We start from the raw sequence: 14,679 nt of genomic DNA on the forward strand, positions 1-14,679 counted from the left end.
TATCTGAGGTGACGAATCAGTCTGCTTCCTTGCTTTTTGTTTTTCTCCCCGCACTAGAATGTAAGTGCCATCCAAGTCCAAGGACTCATCTGTCTTGATATGAGTGGTTTCATTCTTTCTTAGCACAGTGCCTGACACAGAGGCAATAAATAACGGAAGCCCACATGGAGTTAGATCTCTTTCCTCTTGCTTTATTGCAGCAACAATGCACACGGAGGGTATTATGTTTTGAGATCAGTGGCTGTGCTTCTTAGTCATTCTGATGACAATGGTGATTATTCAGATTGCAGTGCAGGCTGGCTACCTCTGGAGACCCTAAAGAGAATTCACAGAGAAAAGAAGAAATTAAAAGTTTTGAATATCCAACTGAGAATGCAGATAGAAAATCAGCAAGCCTCTGTGGTCTGGAAGGCACAGTGCCTTGGCTAAGCAAGTGGCTCAGACCCCCGTGGCACTCACACTTTCTCCTTACAACCATACCTATGGCTCCATGGAAGTTTCTCATGGCTAGTGAAAGAAGAAAAGACAATGATGGACTAGGTGTATGGGTGGATCTACACAGTAGCCTGGCACCAACAAGAAGTGGATGCCAGTACTTACGGACCTACTCAGGGGTGGCCCTAAAAGATAGTGGTGATGGGAAATCCTCTGAGTGGGTAGAACTTTTGGCAGTGCAAGGACTTTGGCTCTTGCAGGATCAGAAGACTGGCGACAAGGAGGTCTGGGGAGATGGATGTAGATGGATCTCTAGGAGTGGGTACAAAGTGTAAAGACATCTATATGTCCTGTGAATATACTCATCAAGGGCATTAACTGCAGACGAGGTTCCAAACAATCAAATGGACAAGATGATCTGTCTGAGGGATGTCAGTCCTTTTTCCAGGTGACCCTGTGCTCGCTCCATATGCAAAGTGGTCATGGCAGCAGGGGTGGGCGCCATACATGGGCCCAACAACACAGATGTCCCCTTACCGAGGCTGCTCAAGCTATCACCATTGCCAAGGCCACTCTGTCAAAAAAGAAGCCAATATAAGCCTCTAATGTGGCACCATTACCCGAGGAACCGACAGCCACCTGGTAGCAGAATAATTACATTGGACCCCGTTTATTACGGAGAAGGCAAGGTTTTGTCCTAGTGGGAAAAGATACCCATTTCATTTATAGACTTTGCTTTCCTTACCCACAATGCTTTTGCCAGCACTATCGTTTAGGGATGTATAAAGAGCTTTATCTATTACCATGGTGTTCCACACAATATTGGCTCCAAACAGGGAACTCATTTTTTAAGAACAACAAAAGTATAGCATGGGGCTCGTGACTACAGAATTCATTGCTATTTCCATATACCCTATCATCCAGAAAGAGCTGACTGGATATATTAGCTATCTACTGCAAATTACCCCAAAACTTCACATTTTAAAACAACAAACATTATCTCCCAGTTTCTTGATGGGTCATGGATATAGGCATGGCTTAGCTGGGTACCTCTGACTGAGGGCCGCTCACAAAGCTGCTAGCAAGATATGGGCCAGGGATGTGGTCTTCTCAAGCCTTGAGTGGGGGAGGAATCACTCACTCACACACACAGCTGTTGGCAGGCTTCAGGTCCTGGCTGTCTATTGGCTGGAGATATCAGTTTCTTGCCATGTGGACCTCCTCAAAGAGCAGCTTACAGCTTAGCAGCTGGATTCCATCAGGGCAAACGAACAGAGAGCAAGAGAAAACCAGCAAGACAGAAGCCAGAGTCTTTGTAATCTAATCTTAGACGTGACATCCCATCACTTTTGCTATATTCTATTCATTGGAAACAAGTGACTAGGTCCAGCTCACGTTCAAGGGGAGGGGAATACACAAGGACATGAATACCTAGAAGCAGTGATCTTTGGGAACCATTTTAGAGGCTTCCTATTACACTGCAAATAGCAGTAAGACAGCCTGCTGAAGCCTCATTTATAGTCCTATAGGTTAGGGTGCTGTCCTACAGTCTGTAAAAATGACTAACAGCTAACATATGGTACCACCTCTCCCACCCAGAGAATTCACAGGTCTGGAAAACCAGGGATGGAGGTAGAAGTATCCCCTCTCACTATTACAAGAAATAACCTACTTAGAAAAAATTTTCCTCCCTTCCCTGTGTCCTTGAGTTTAATGTGTTTGGAGGTCCTAGGGCCCAAAGGTAGAATGCTTTCTCCAGAGACCACAGCCTTGGTTCTAATAAATTATAAACTGAACCTGCTTCAGATCATTAGAGGTGCCTCATATACATGAACCAACAGAGAAGAGAGTCACTATTATTTCTAAGGGAAAAGTGGGGTGCTGCTACAGAATGGGGGCAAGAAGGATGTTAATTGTTCCTTTGCCTCTGTTTTCCTCACTATCTTATCAGAATAACTCTGGTGGTGACTAACGTTTTAGATTTCAGGCAACAGTGTGATGGAATTCGTCACCCGGAAATGATGCAATATTTGAAGGACTTGGAAACTGCTGAGAGACAGTAGGGTTGGGCTGAAGTGCATAGTTTCTATTTGCCTGTCCCAATCCACTCTGCCCTTCTTCATCTTTCCTTCTCTGTTCCCTGTGAGACTGACTTTTAGAGACCCTATCACTGGGTTTTCTTGCCTCTGGCTTCCGAGATGCCCTGGCAGGACATCACAGGGTTGAAGGAGATAGGTAGGGTTATTTATTCCTCCAGTTCCTGCCAGGTCAATTCTCAGATTGGCAGTGACTCTGCTTCTCTGGCAAAGATTGGTTTTCTGTGTTTTATTTTGAGTGCCCTTGAAAGCAGCACCTGAGAAAAGAACTTGAGTGTTGGAACTTTACTTGGGAATTGATCTCAGGAAGCAGAAGGAACAATAGAGTGTTTATTAATAATCTGGTTATTGCCCTTGGCAACTGGGGCTCAATCACTTTGGGGATTCCCTGAGGAACTATTAGCATGTGTCCCAGAAGGATTTCCATGGAGACTGAGAAGTTTGGCCATTTATCCATTGACTCCTAGTCACTATTGATTGAAGTTGCTCCTGCAAATACCAACTCCATGACTGTCTGTGTTGTACCTATGTTGGCTAAGTGGGCTTCGGCAGCCTTGGAGAAAGCCCCAAGCAGCAAAGCAGAGACATTTCTTAAACAGTCTCTCTTTCTCTGTCTGACTTACTTCACTCAGTATGAGAATCTCTAGGTCCGTCCATGTTGCTGCAAATGACATTATTTTGTTCTTTTTTTTTCTTTTTTATAGTTTTTTTTTTGAATTTTATTTTATTTTTTTATACAGCAGGTTCTTATTAGTTATCTATTTTATACATATTAGTGTATATATGTCAACCCCAATCTCCCAATTCATCCCACCACCACCACCACCCCCCAGCCACTTTCCCCCCTTGGTGTCCATACGTTTGTTCTTTACATCTGTGTCTCTATTTCTGCCTTGCAAAGCGGATCATCTGTACCATTTTTCTAGATTCCACATATATGCGTTAATATACAATATTTGTTTTTCTCTTTCTGACTTACTTCACTCTGTATGACAGTCTCTAGGTCCATCCACGTCTCTACAAATGACCTGATTTCATTCCTTTTTATGGCTGAGTAATATTCCATTGTATATATGTACTACATCTTCTTTATCCATTCGTCTGTCAATGGGCATTTAGGTTGCTTCCATGACCTGGCTATTGTAAATAGTGCTGCAATAAACATTGGGGTGCATGTGTCTTTTTGAATTATGGTCTTCTCTGGGTATATGCCCAGTAATGTGATTGCTGGGTCTATGTAATTCTATTTTTAGTTTTTTAAGGAACCTCCATACTGTTCTCCATAGTGGCTGTATCCGTTTACATTCCCACCAACAGTGCAAGAGGGTTCCCTTTTCTCCACATCCTCCCCAGCATTTGTTGTTTGTAGATTTTCTGATGATGCCCATTCTAACTGGTGTGAGGTGATACCTCCTTGTAGTTTTGATTTGCATTTCTCTTATGATTAGTGATGTTGAGCATCCTTTCATGTGTTTGTTGGCAATCTGTATATCTTCTTTGGAGAAATGTCTATTTAGGTCTTCTGCCCATTTTTTGATTGGGTTGTTTGTTTTGTTAATATTGAGCTTCATGAGCTGTTTATGTATTTTGGAGATTAATCCTTTGTCCATTGATTTGTTTGCAAATATTTTCTCCCATTCTGAGGGTTGTCTTTTCATCTTGTTTATAGTTTCCTTTGCTGTGCAAAAGCTTTTAAGTTTCATTAGGTCCCATTTGTTTATTTTTGTTTTTATTTCCATTACTCTAGGAGGTGGGTCAAAAAGATCTTGCTGTGATTTACGTCAGAGAGTGTTCTTCCTATGTTTTCCTCTAAGAGTTTTATAGTGTCCAGTCTTATATTTGAGTCTTTAATCCATTTTGAGTTTATTTTTGTGTATGGTGTTAGGGAGTATTCTAATTTCATTCTTTTACATGTAGCTGTCCAGTTTTCCCAGCACCACTTATTGAAGAGGCTGTATTTTCTCCATTGTATATCCTTGCGTCCTTTGTCATAGATTAAATGACCATAGGTGTGTGGGTTTATCTCTGGGTTTTCTATCCTGTTCCATTGATCTATATTTCTGTTTTTGTGCCAGTACCATATTGTCTTCATTACTGTAGCTTTGTAGTATAGTCTGAAGTCAGGGAGTCTGATTCCTCCAGCTCCCTTTTATTCCCTCAAGATTGTTTGGCTGTTAGGGGTCTTTTGTGTTTCCATACAAATTTTAAGATTTTTTGTTCTACTTCTCTAAAAAAATGCCATTGGTAATTTGATAGGGATTGCATTGAATCTGTAGATTGCTTTGGGTAGTATAGTCATTTTCACAATATTGATTCTTCCAATCCAAGAACATGGTATATCTCTCTATCTGTTTGTGTCATCTTTGATTTCTTTCATCACTGTCCTATAATTTTCTGAGTACAGGTCTTTTACCTCCTAAGGTAGGTTTATTCCTAGGTATTTTATTCTTTTTGATGCAGTGGTGAATGGGATTGTTTCCTTAATTTCGCTTTCTGATCTTTCGTTATAAGTGTATAGGAATGCAAGAGATTTCTGTGCATTAATTTTGTATCATGCAACTTTACCAAATTCATTGATTAGCTCTAGTAGTTTCCTGGTGGCATCTTGAGGATTATCTATGTATAGTATGTTATCTGCAAATAGTGACAGTTTTACTTCTTCTTTTCCAATTTGTATTCGTTTGATTTCTTTTTCTTCTCTGATTTCTGTGGCTAGGACTTCCAAAACTATATTGAGTAATAGTGGTGAGAGTGGACATCCTTGTCTTGTTCTTGATCTTAGAGGAAATGCTTTCAGTTTTTCACCATTGAGAATGATGTTTGCTGTGGGTTTTTCATATATGGCCTTTATTATGTTGAGGTAGGTTCCCTCTATGCCCACTTTCTGGAGAGTTTTTTTTTTTTTTTAATCATAAATGGGTGTCGAATTTTGTCAAAACCTTTTTCTGCATCTAATGAGATGATCATATGGTTTTTATTTTTCAATTTATTAATATTGTGTATCACATTGATTGATTTGCATATATTGAAGAATGCTTGCATCCCTGAGATAAATCCTACTTGATCATGGTGTATGATCCTTTTAATGTGTTGTTGGATTCTGTTTGCTAGTATTTTGTTGAGGATTTTTGCATCTATATTCATCAGTGATATTGGTCTGTAATTTCCTTTTTTTGTAGTATCTTTGTCTGGTTTGGTATCAGGGTGATGTTGGCATCGTAGAATGAGTTTGGGAGTGTGCCTTCCTCTGCAATTTTTTGGAAGAGTTTGAGAAGGATGGGTGTTAGCTCTTCTCTAAATGTTTGACAGAACTGATCTGTGAAGCCATCTGGTCCTGGACTTTTGTTTGTTGGAAGATTTTAAATCACAGTTTCAATTTCATTACTTGTGATTGGTCTGTTCATATTTTCTATTTCTTCCTCGTTCAGTCGTTCTAAGAATTTGTCCATTTCTTCCAGGTTGTCCATTTTATTGGCATAGAGTTGCTTGTAGTAGTCTCTTATGATGCTTTGTATTTCTGTGGTGCCCATTGTAACTCCTCCTTTTTCATTTCTAATTTTATTGATTTGAGTCCTCTCCCTCTTTTTCTTGATAAGTGTGGCTAAAGGTTTATCAGTTTTGTTTATCTTCTCAAAGAACCAGCTTTTAGTTTTCTTGATCATTGTCATTGTTTTCTTTGTTGCTATTTCATTTATTTCTGCTCTGATCTTTATGATTTCTTTCCTTCTAAAACTTCGGGTTTTGTTTGTTCTTCTTTCTCCAGTTCCTTTAGGTGTAAGGTTAGATTGTTTATTTGAGATTTTTCTTGTTTCTTGAGGTAGGATTATATTGCTATAAAATTCCCTCTTAGAACTGCTTTTGCTGCATCCCATAGGTTTTTGGATCGTCGTGTTTTCATTGTCATTTGTCTCTAGGTATTGTTTGATTTCCTCTGATTTCTTCAGTGATCTCTTGCTTATTTAGTAATGTATTGTTTAGCCTCCACGTGTTTGTGTTTTTTACATTTTTTCCCTGTAATTTATTTCTAATCTCATAACGTTGTTGTCGGAAAAGATGCTTGATATGATTTCAAGTTTCTTAAATCTACCAAGGCTTGATTTGTGACTCAAGATGTGATCTATCCTGGAGAATGTTCAATGTGCACTTGAGAAGAAAGTGTAATCTGTTTTCAGATGGAATGTCCTATAAATATGAATTAAATCTATCTGGTCTATTGTGTCATTTAAAGCTTGTGTTTCCCTACTAATATTCTGTCTGGATGATCTGTCCATCGGTGTAAGTGAGGTGTTAAAGTCCCCCACTATTATTGTGTTACTATCGATTTCCTCTTTTATAGCTGTTGGCATTTACCTTATGTATTGAGGTGCTCCTATGTTGGGTGCATATATATTTATAATTGTTATATCTTCTGCTTGGATTGATCCCTTGATCATTATGTAGTGTCCTGCCTTGTCTCTTGTAACATTCTTTATTTTAAAATCTATTTTATTTGATATGAGTATTGCTACTCCAGCTTTCTTTTGATTTCCATTTGCATGGAATATCTTTTTCCATCCCCTCACTTCCAGTGTGAATGTGTCCCTAGGTCTGAAGTGGGTCTCTTGTACACAGCATACATATAGGTCTTGTTTTTGTATCCATTCAGTGAGCCTGTGTCTTTTTGTTGGAGCATTTAATCCATTAACATTTAAGGTAATTATCGATATGTATGTTCCTATGACTATTTTCTTAATTGTTTTGGGTTTGTTTTTGTAGGTCCTTTTCTTCTCTTGTGTTTCGCACTTAGAGAAGTTCCTTTAGCATTTGTTGTAGAGCTGGTTTGGTGGTGCTGAATTCTCTTAGCTTTTGCTTGTCTGTAAAGCTTTTGATTTCTCCATCGAATCTGAATGTGATCCTTGCTGGGTAAAGTAATCTTCGTTGTAGGTTCTTCCCTTTCATCACTTTAAATATATTGTGCCACTCCCTTCTGGCTTGTAGAGTTTCTGCTGAGAAATCAGCTGTTAACCTTATGGGAGTCCCCTTGTATGTTATTTGTCATTTTTCCCTTGATGCTTTTAATAATTTTTCTTTGTCTTTAATATTTGTCAGTTTGATTACTCTGTGTTTCTCCTTGGGTTTATCCTCCCTGGGACTCTCTGCACTTCCTGGACCTGGGTGGTTATTTCCTTTCCCATGTTAGGGAATTTTTCGACTATAATCTCTTAAAATATTTTCTCGGGTCCTTTCTCTCTCTCTTCTCCTTCTGAGACCCCTATAATGCGAATGTTGGTGTGTTTAATGTTGTCTCAGAGGTCTCTCACGCTGTCTTCATTTCTTTTCATTCTTTTTTCTTTATTCTGTTCCATGGCAGTTAACTCCACCATTCTGTCTTCAAGGTCACTTATCCATTCTTCTGCCTCAGTTATACTGCTATTGATTCCTTCTAGTGTATTTTTCATTTCAGGTATTGTATTGTTCATCTCTGTTTGTTCTTTAATTCTTCTATGTGTTTGTTCATTAACTCTTCTAGGTCTTTGTTAAACATTTCTTGCATCTTCTCGATCTTTGCCTCCATTCTTTTTCTGAGGTCCTGGATCATCTTTACTATCATTATTCTGAATTCTTTTTCTGGAAGCTTGCCTATGTCCACTTCATTTAGTTGTTTTTCTGGGGTTTTATCTTGTCCCTTCATCTGGTACATAGTCCTCTGTCTTTTCATTTTGTTTGTCTTTCTGTGAATGTGATTTTTGTTCCACAGGCTGCAGGATTGTAGTTCCTCTTACTTCTGCTGTCTGCCTTCTGGTGGATGAGGCTATCTAAGAGGTTTGTGCAAGCTTCCTGATGGGAGGGACTGGTGGTGTGTAGAGCTGGGTGTTGCTCTGGTGGGCAGAGCTCAGTAAAACTTTAATCCACTTGTCTGCTGATGGGTGGGGTTGAGTTCCCTCCTTGTTGGTTTTTTGGCCTGAGGTGACCTAGCACTGGAGGCTACAGGCTCTTTGGTGGGGCTAATGTCAGATTCCGGGAAGGCTCATGCCAAGGAGTACTTCCCAGAACTTCTGCTGCCAGGATCCTTGTCCCCATGGTGAAACACAGCCACACCCCGTCTCTGCCGGAGACCCACCAACACTACCAGGTAGGTCTGGTTCAGTCTCCTATCGGGTCACTGCTCCTTCCCCCTGGGTCCCAATGTACACACTACTTTGTGTGTGCCCTGCAAGAGTGGAGTCTCTGTTTCCCCCAGTCCTGTCAAAGTCCCGCAATCAAATCCAGCTAGGCTTCGAAGTCTAATTGTCTGGGAATTCCTCCTGCCATTGCCAGGGAAGCCTGACATGGAGCTCAGAACCTTCACTCCAATGGGTGGACTTCTGTGTTATAATAGTTCTCCATTTTGTTAGTCACCCACCCAGTGGTTATGGGATTTGGTTTTATTGTGATTGCGTCCCTCCTACCATCTCGTTGCAGCTTCTCCTTTGTCTTTGGATGTGGGGTATCTTTTTTGATGAGTTCCAGTGTCTTCCTGTCAATGATTGTTCAACAGTTAGTTGTGATTCCGGTGCTCTCGCAAGAGGGAATGAGCACATGTCCTTCTACTCTGCCATCTTGAACCAATCTCTCTATTTTGTTTTTTTTTTTTATGGCTGAATAATAGTCCATTGTATATATGTACCACATCTTCTTTATCCATTCCTCTGTTGATGGACATTTAAGGTGCTTCCATATCCTGACTATTGTGAATAGTGCTACAGTGAACATTGGGGTGCGTGTATCTTTTCGAATTATGGTTTTCTGCAGATATATGCACAGGAGTGTGATTGCTGTATCATATGGTATCTCTATTTTCAGTTCTTTGCCCTTGATGTGGGACTTTGATGTGGGCAAAATGCATGGAACTGTCCACCACGTTGTGCTAAAGTCAGGTGGACTGAGGGTCTATGATGGAGTATGTCACAGTGTCTTCTCACTCTCTCATGGCTATAGGACCCTTTGCCTCTTCAGACCCATCATCACAACAGCTTCTGCCTTTACTAGCCCCAGGGTGTTTCGTCATCCTTTGTTTGTTTCCACTCATGAGCACCATGCTTTGGTAAATAACCTCTCCTTGAACCCTCTCCAATCATCCTTTGGAGTGGCCATCTGTTTTGTGCCAAAATTCTAAAAGATAGAATGAGTGAGTCTCCAGAAGTGAACATAGAATGAGCTAAAATCCAGACAGCTAGTCTAAACAAGGCCTAGTGTTTCTACAGCCACCCACCATGCACATATCTGTTCCTTATTGAAATGTTCAGAGCCACAGAATCAATTTTCTGGCTCCTCAAGATCCAGAGACTTTGAGAAAGCACTTTTCATGCCAAGGAAACACATGCTTTCTTTTATTTTCTTCAATTTTTATTGGAGTATAATTGCTTTACAATGGTGTGTTAGTTTCTGCTTTATAACAAAGTGAATCAGCTATACATATACATATATCCCCATATCTCTTCCCTCTTGCATCTCCCTCCCGACCTCCCTATCCCACCCCTCTAGGTGGTCACAAAGCACCGAGCTGATCTCCCTGTGTTATGTGGCTGCTTCCCACTAGCTATCTATTTTATATTTGGTAGTGTATATATGTCCATGCCACTCTCTCACTTCATCCCAGCTTACCCTTCCCCCTCCCCGTGTCCTTAAGTCCATTCTCTACATCTGTGTCTTTATTCCTGTCCTGCCCCCAGGTTTTTCAAAACCATTTTTTTTAAGATTCCATATTCATGTGTTAGCATGCAGTATTTGTTTTTCTCTTTCTGACTTACTTCACTCTGTATGACAGACTCTAGGTCCATCCACCTCACTACAAATAACTCAATTTCATTTCCTTTTATGGATGAGTAATATTCCACTGATATATGTGCCACATCTTCTTTATCCATTCATCTGTCGATGGACACTTAGGTTGCTTCCATGTCCTGGCTATTGTAAATAGAGCTGCAATGAACATTGTGGTACATGACTCCTTTTGAATTATGGTTTTCTCAGAGTATATGCCCAGTAGTGGGATTGCTGGGTCGTATGGTAGTTCTATTTTTACTTTTCTAAGGACCCTCCATACTGTTCTCCATAGTGGCTGTATCAATTTACATTCCCACCAACAGTGCAAGAAGGTTCCCTTTTCTCCACACCCTCTCCAGCATTTATTGTTTGTAGATTTTTTGATGATGGCCATTCTGACTGGTGTGAGGTGATACCTCCTTGTAGTTTTGATTTGCATTTCTCTTATGATTAGTGATGTTGAGCATCCTTTCATGTGTTTGTTGGCAATCTGTATATCTTCTTTGGAGAAATGTCTATTTAGGTCTTCTGCCCATTTTTGGATTGGTTTGTTTGTTTTTTTGATATTGAGCTGCATGTGATGCTCATAAATTTTAGAGATTAATCCTTTGTCAGTTGCTTCATTTGCAAATATTTTCTCCCATTCTGAGGGTTGCCTTTTTGTCTTGTTTATGTTTTCCTTTGCTGTGCAAAAGCTCTTAAGTTTCATTAGATCCCATTTGTTTATTTTTATTTCCATTTCTCTAGGAGATGGGTCAAAAAGGATCTTGCTGTGATTTATGTCATAGAGTGTTCTTCCTATGTTTTCCTCTAAGAGTTTGATAGTGTCTGGCCTTACATTTAGGTCTTTAATCCATTTTGAGTTTATTTTTGTGTATGGTGTTAGAGAGTGTTCTAATTTCATTCTTTTACATGTAGCTGTCCAGTTTTCCCAGCACCACTTATTGAAGAGGCTGTCTTTTCTCCATTGTATATTCTTCCCTCCTTTATCAAAAATAAGGTGACCATATGTGCCTGGGTTTATCTCTGGGCTTTCTATCCTGTTCCATTGATCTATATTTCTGTTTTTGTGCCAGTACCATACTGTCTTGATTACTGTAGCTTTGTAGTATAGTCTGAAGTCAGGGAGCCAGATTCCTCCAACTCCGTTTTTCTTTCTCAAGATTGCTTTGGCTATTCGGGGTCTTTTGTGTTTCCCTACAAATTGTGAAATATTTTGTTCTAGTTCTGTGGAAAATGCCATTGGGAGTTTGATAGGGATTGCACTGAATCTGCAGATTGCTTTGGGTAGTATAGTCATTTTCACAATGTTGATTCTTCCAATCCAAGAACATGGTATATCTCTCCATCTGTTTGTATCATCTTTTATTTCTTTCATCATTGTCTTCTAGTTTTCTGCATACAGGCCTTTTGTCTCCTTAGGTAGGTTTATTCCTAGGTATTTTATTCTTTTTGTTGCAATGGTAAATGGGATTGTTTCCTTAATTTCACTTTCTGATCTTTCGTTATAAGTGTATAGGAATGCAAGAGATTTCTGTGCTTTAATTTTGTATCCTGCAACTTTACCAAATTCATTGATGAGCTCTAGTAGTTTTCTGGTAGCATCTTTAGCATTCTCTGTGTATAGTATCATGTCACCTGCAAACAGTGACAGGTTTTATTTCTTCTTTTCCAGTTTGGATTCCTTTTATTTCTTTTTCTTCTCTGATTGCTGTGGCTAAAACTTCCAAAACTATGTTGAATAATAGTGGTGAGAGTGGACGACCTTGTCTTGTTCCTGATCTTAGAGGAAATGGTTTTAGTGTTTCACCATTGAGAACGATGTTGGTTGTGGGTCTGTCATATATGGCCTTTATTATGTTGAGGAAAGTTCACTTTTTGTCTACTTTCTGGAGGGTTTTTATCATAAATGGGTGTTGAATTTTGTCAAAAGCTTTTTCTGCATCTATTGAGATGATCATATGGTTTTTATCCTTCAATTTGTTAATATGTTTTATCACATTGATTGATTTGCATATATTGAAGAATCCTTGCATTCCTGGGATAAACCCCACTTGATCATGTTGTATGATCCTTTTCATGTGTTGTTAGATCTGTTTGCTAGTATTTACACATGCTTTCTTTTAGAGGTAGCATGCAAATTTATTATTAAATTTTTTTTTCTGTATGACTTTGAAATATCTCAGGATCAGAAGTTTTTTTAAGGAAATGAAAATCATATAATGTTTAATTTCCTGAAACTAGCAACATTGACATCTATCATTCTGTGTGACTGCCCAGGATCTAAACCTCTTTGCTATGTATGGAGAATTTCCCACCTTATGACTCTTAGTAGAAGGGAGAGACTACTTCCCAGACTCCTCTGCAACAAGGAAGTTTGCATGTGACTCAGGATCCACCAGTCAGACACACCCATACGGGGCATCCACCAGAGAGAGAGCTAGTGAGGCAAAGAGGCAGGAATCCTTGTAGCAAAGATGGTGGCAGCAGGAGCAGCTTCATCTGTTTCCTCAAAGCAGCAGTGATAGCATAGTGATAGATCAATGATAGCAGCAACGTTTCATGCTCAGAATTGGAGGTAGAAGCAGCACAAGTGGTGCCCAGCATTGGCAGTAGAGGTGTCTGGTTGCGACCAGTCTGGGCATGATTTTGGATGTTGTCCATAGCTGTGTAGATTCTAATCCTGGTTCATTGCCCCTTGCAGCTTTTTGATTTGGGATGTTGTCCATGGATGTGTAGGTTCTAATCCTAGTTCATTGCCCCTTGCAGTTTTTTGAGCTAATCAATACCTTTTAATAAATTCTCCCTCTTCCCTCCACTTTTTTGCTTTAATAGCCAGAATCCATTTCTGTATTTTGTAAATAAGTATCTTCAAATATGATGGAGGGTTTCATTAATAGCCTTTTATAGGTACATAGTACTTTATAAAAATAATTATTGGAATTTGTAGTAGAATTAATGAGTAAAATAAACAGCGTTAGAAATTCTAAGTGCAAAGTTGTCTGGTCCACTAAATTTAAACAGCTTTACTGCCTGCTGGGTGATCATTTATATCATACGTGTCTGTATGTATAATGTGTACATGTATATATATGTGTGTGTATATATATCACAAGTACAAAAATATGCATTAGTGAGGTCTGCCTGTATGAAAGAAGACTGTAGGCTATGAAAGGTGCTCTATTTAGAGCACACACTGATTGGGAGTGTGTCCTCCTTTTTGGGAGAAAAAAGACCTTCAGGTGTTAAAGGACTCACAAAGATGATAATGGTTGGGTCCTCAGACTTCCTTACTTCATTCCATCGTTTATTTTGTGCCTCTTTGAGATATCATATCCAATTCTCCCACTTTCCCTATAAATCCAATGTGTGTGTGTGTATATATGCGTGTGTGTGTGTGTGTGTGTGTGTGTATTATTTTAGGTCATTCCTCCTACGGAGGCCCTCCTGCCTCCATCTCATTGAGCTTTACTACTCAGTCACAGATGGCTGGAAGTCCCTCTCTCTTTTGGAAATCTCCCTTCACTAAAGGATAAAATAGGGAGAGGTCAACATAGTGCCATGACCATACATGATACTAAATAAATATTTGCTTCCACATGCCAGCTCAAACCCAAGTATTAAATTCTTCCTCACCCAAACATTCTCCCCTCTTCCTGTTCCTACAGAGTGTCTTGGATGGATTGCACAACTAAGCAAACTCAATCTGAATCTATTGAAAAACAAAGTAAGAAGAGTCATCAAGTATAAAGGCCTATGAGCCTTCATTTCAATTCAATTATATACTCAGTTGTTGAGTGGCTAGTGTTTTCTAGGGATGACACCAGTGATTGCTGTTGTTATTATTTAGGGGGATTTAAAAGTCTGGACCAGTGGTTCTCAGAGTGTGGCCCCTGAACCAGCGGTATCAGCCTCATTTGGGAACGTATTACAAATGAAAATTCCCAGGCTGTACCCCAGACCCTACTGAATCAGAAACTCTTGGGGTGGGGCCCAGAAATATGTATTTGAACAAGTCTCTCACGTGTTCTGGTGCACCCTCAATTTAGTAGAGAGTTCTAGAGAACACTTGCTCTAGAATAATGCTCTTAATTCTGGCTGCCCTTAGTATCACCTGGGACGCTCTTTCCAAATAGCAAAGGCTGGGTCCCACCACTGACCAATTGAATCACAACCTCTGGGGGTGAGGCCTAAGCACTGGGAGATTTCAGAAGCTCCTCAGTTACTTCTGTTGAGCTGCCAAGGTTGGGAACCAATGATCTAAAGGCTCACATTCAGTATAGTCATGGACTGTAAAGAGCTCTAATACAAAGCAAAGTGGGACAGCATTTTAGAATAAAGATACTAAAACAGGCTATAGATA

At 39.7% G+C, this 14,679-nt stretch overlaps 1 protein-coding gene across 1 annotated transcript in view; it reads left to right on the forward strand.

Annotated features, from left to right (window-relative positions):
• PDHX (pyruvate dehydrogenase complex component X) overlaps positions 1–14,679 on the forward strand; it is a 197,194-nt gene that overhangs the window by 182,025 nt on the left and 490 nt on the right. The window lies entirely within an intron of this gene.

The sequence above is a fragment of the Balaenoptera musculus genome, chromosome 8 (assembly GCF_009873245.2).
Source record: "Balaenoptera musculus isolate JJ_BM4_2016_0621 chromosome 8, mBalMus1.pri.v3, whole genome shotgun sequence".
In the NCBI taxonomy this organism is placed as follows: domain Eukaryota; kingdom Metazoa; phylum Chordata; class Mammalia; order Artiodactyla; family Balaenopteridae; genus Balaenoptera; species Balaenoptera musculus.